Genomic DNA, 4,613 nt, shown 5'->3' on the forward strand with positions numbered 1-4,613 from the left:
AAGAAGAAACATAGGGATTCTAAGTACTCCAACCCTGATACACCTTATAGGAAAAAGTGGTCTAGATACAGGTCTAAGGAAGAGCACGATGCTAGAAAAGCCTTTCGTAAGTCCAGTACATTTACCACAAATAGGTCTAAGCGTGAGCTCGCCAAAATCAAGTGCTATAGATGTGGAAATTTCGGTCACTTAGCACCCAATTGTATGCTTCAAAAAGCTAAAAACCTTAGAACTGGATGAAGGAGTTCATGATAAGATTTATAGTTTGTTATACACCTCTTGTTCAGAGTCCGATTATGATTCTGATTTAAGTTCTGAAGAAGAGATTGATTTGCTTGATTTATCTGATAGTAATCAGCATGATAAAATGAATACTTGCAATGCTTGCCATGGTGATATTTGTTCTTGTGAAAATGATGAATTTTATAAATTACAATCTGAATTTGAAGATTTAAATATCAATACTATTACATATGATAATGTGATAGAACTTTTGAAAAAAGTTCCTGATAATAATCTTCGTGAAAAAATTATTCATCTAGCTGCTAATAATAATGTTGGTTCAAGTTTTTCAAAAAATTCAGAAAAACAAAAGAATGATTTCGAATTCGAATATCTTGCACCTTATTCTTTGTTTGAAATTAATAACAGACTTAATAAACAAACTACTCACACAAGAGATTCTTCCTTTGATGATTTAAAAAATGAAATTGAAAATTTTAAAAATGAGATTAATTCTCTTAAACAAAATCAAATGATTTGTAATGATAGACTTACTCAGATTGAAACTGTTAATAACAAAGGGAAAAATATTGTTGAAGAAGATGTTCTTGCAAAACTCTTTAATTTGGATCTACACAAGGTATGTTTTTAGGAATGATGCAAATTCTTACTGCTCATAAATGGTATATTAAATGCACCATTTTGATTGATAATAGTTTTTCAATAAGTGATAGTGCTATGATTGATAGTGGAGCCGATGTTAGTTGTATTCACGAAGGTCTTGTACCTACTAAATATTTTGAAAAAACAACTCATAGGGTTAAATCTTCTTCTGGACATGCTTTAGATATAAAGTATAAATTACCTAATACTAGTATTTGCCAAAATAAAGTTTGCATTCCGCATTTCTTTTTCTTGGTTAAAAATCAATATTTGTTTAACGGCTTTAATTTATTACCAACCTGGGAACTCCACGTTCCATTTCAGCTGCATTATTAACATAAAATGCAGTGCATGACCAAGGAGATTTTGAAGGTTTCACCAAACTCTTTTGTAATAAATTATCAATTTCTTTCTTGCAGAATTCAACCAATTCAGCATTCATTTGACAAAGACGTGATTTTGTAAGAATATCATCCTCAGAGAAAGTATCTTCGTATGGAAGAGTAACAATATGCTTTTTTCAATTCCAAAAAGCACTAGGATGATCAGCACAAATATCAATGGCTATCTGTTTAGATATTAATTTAATCTTTTCTTGTACTTTGGTTGATCTTAAAGTATCAAATATATTCATGCTAAATAATTCAAGTTGTAAGGAATCTACATGCTTTTGTTTCATATTAATTAGAGCATTAATATCACGAGAAATAGGATCAGTGACAAAAGTATAACTAATGTCTTGGTCTTTATAAGTAGCAGAAAATCCTTTAGCATCTATGCTGGTAAAAGGATAGAGAGCATTTATAAAAGGGGTGCCAAGTATAATCGGAGGGTATAACTGATTCTTAACCAAAAAAAAGAAGTGTGAAACGCAAACTTTATTTTGGAAAATACGTGTATTAGGCAATTTATACTTTATATCTAAAGCATGTCCTGAAGCCGATCTTACCATATGAGTGGTTTTCTCAAAATACTTAGTAGGCACAAGACCTTCCTGAATACAACTGACATCTGCTCCACTATATATCATAGCAATATCAGTTACACAGAAAGTATTATCAATTAATATGGTACACTTAATATACCATTTATGAGTTGTAACAATCTGCATCATTCCTAAAAATATATTTTGTTTAGGATCAATATTAATAGATTTTGCTAGAGTATTTTCTTCAACAATATTTTTACCCTTGTTGTTAGTAGACTCAATCTGAGTAAGGCGGTGATCACAAATAATCTGATTTTGTTTAAGAGATTAAATTTCTTGTTTTAACTGTTCAATTCCTCCTTTTAGGTCATCAAAAGAAGTAACTTGAATAACAACATGTTGTTTAGAAAGTTTATTATTGACTTCAGATAAAGAATAAGGAGCAGAATATTCAAACTCATTTTTTTATTTTTCAACAACATTAGATGAGCTAGCTTTATTATTAGCAGCAAGCTGAATAATCTTTTCACGCAACGTGTTATCAGTAACTTCTTTTAGAAGCTCTAACACATTATAGAAATTAATAGTATTAATATTCATATCTTCAAATTGAGATTGTAATTTATAAAATTCATCATGTTCACAAGAGCAAAAATCACCTCTACATTTACAAGCATCTATAGTTGTTGACTGAGTATTACCAGATGTTTCGGGTTTATCAGTTTCAGAACCTTATTCCGAATAATCGTCATTATCATAATCGCACTCAGAACCAGAGGTGTACAAGAAACTATAGATCTTATCGTGCATGTCTTCCTCTAACTCTAGAGTTTTAAGCTTTTCAATCCTGTAATTTGGTGCTATATGCCCAAATTTTCCACATTTATAACACTTAATCTTTGCGAGTTCTCGTCTAGATCTATTCTTGGTAAATCTATTAGATTTACGATAAGCTCTTTGCTCTTCCCGTTCTTCTTTAGATCTACGTCTAGACCTTTTCTTCCTATAAGATTTTTCGGGATTAGAGTCTCTAAAATCTCTATGTTTGATCTGCTTTCCTGCATCTGGTAACCCAAACTGAATGCAAAAGTCTCCTAACTGAGATCTTTTTCTAAGCTTATCAATTTTTAGCTGCCTAGAGAGCTTTAATTCATTGCATAAATTAATGCCTTCTTGAATACAAGCTCCTATAAGCTTACCATAGGTATAAGTGCTATAAGGAATAGTACCTTGCGAATTTCGTAGAGTTTTCTTAACTCTTTCTACAAATAATGGAGGTAAGCCATCTATAAACTTGGCTTTCCAGTGCTCAAGACCATTCTCTAGTAGTTTCATTACCTAACTTAGATAAGTATATTTATACCATCGAAATTCTCCTAAATGTCTATATCGAAGACCATAAAGCAGGGAACGAACAGTCTCGTATTGATTGGTAAATCTACCATTAAAATTTTCTAAAATAGTCAAGACCAGGGTATAAACTGCGTCTTCTCTATTTTTTACTAAGGCAAATCCTCGGTTATCAATACCTTCATTACCAGCCTTAGCATTAATTACAGCAGCTTTTGCTTCAGTACTCATATAATTATCCCACCAGCCTCTAAGTTGACCAGTAAAACCTGCAATTATCATCTTGGAAATAGTTCTATCGGTGTTATTAACACTTTTGCAAATAGGAGCATACATAAGCATTCTACGAACAAGTATAGTTAATTGTCTATCAGTTAAACCGTTGAGATTCCATTCATAAATCTCACTTCCACTATAAGAAGTATTAGTTTGGTTCCAATCATGTTCCTCTATTAGGACATCTTGAGGAGTTGGACGGGGATAATAATAATAAGTTTGCATACTAGGTTGATGAGCATAATTACCATTATTCTTTTTAGGATAACCATGAAGTTTATAAATTTCTAATTCAACTTGAATTTTAAAATCAAAAGTTGTTTCCATCTCATCTGCAAAATCTTCAGATAATTAATGGGTTTCGCCTCAAATTGTGAAAACTTTTTATCAAGAAGATTTTCAAGGTCATATAGTGATTTAAAGATAAAATCCTGAATCTCAGGAGGTCTCTGAATAGGTACATCAGGTTGTTTTGATGTAGAAGCCAGTTCAAAAGGTTTTAAATCATTTTTAATCTGACTAATTAAAATTGTCAGATCATCCAATTTTTTATCGAGAGAACTAATATGTTATCCTAAAAATTTCACATAAAGACCTAAATAGTTATTTTGAGAAATGAGATTATTAATCTCGTTAATACTTATCGTAGCCACATCATTTTATTATTATTATTATTATTATTATTTTATTTTTTATTTTTAAATCATTTTTAATCTGACTAATTAAAATTGTCAGATCATCCAATTTTTTATCGAATTATTATTATTATTATTATTATTATTATTATTATTATTATTATTATTATTATTATTATTATGAGCGTTGCTTCTTTGCATACTTTATCAACACTTATATCTGCAGAAAAACAAAAAATTAAAATTGATCCTCGGTTAAACATTGTTCAAACTAATGATAAATCTTCTAATATTTCTGATAAGGATATTCCTACTGCATCCGAGATGGATTTTAATCTTAATGATGCTTAATGATGAGTGAACATCAAATTGATTTTAGTCCAGGATCACTGGCAAGAATATATATTCAAAATGAATTTTCGAATGAAAAATGGAACCGATTTAAAACTTGGTTTTTCGACACTTATAGTGAAGAAGATTTAAACAATATTTCTCAAGAATTTTATGAAACTTGTGCTCTACATAATCATATTATGTTC

General features: G+C 30.2%; 1 pseudogene; it reads right to left on the minus strand.

The window, feature by feature from the left end:
• Window positions 1-430: 430 nt before the first annotated feature.
• LOC125837655 (uncharacterized) lies at window positions 431-3,766 on the minus strand (annotated as a pseudogene).
• Window positions 3,767-4,613: the final 847 nt, after the last annotated feature.

The sequence above is a fragment of the Solanum verrucosum genome, unplaced genomic scaffold (genome assembly GCF_900185275.1).
Source record: "Solanum verrucosum unplaced genomic scaffold, falcon-dt-bn FXZP01000156.1, whole genome shotgun sequence".
In the NCBI taxonomy this organism is placed as follows: Eukaryota; Viridiplantae; Streptophyta; class Magnoliopsida; order Solanales; family Solanaceae; genus Solanum; species Solanum verrucosum.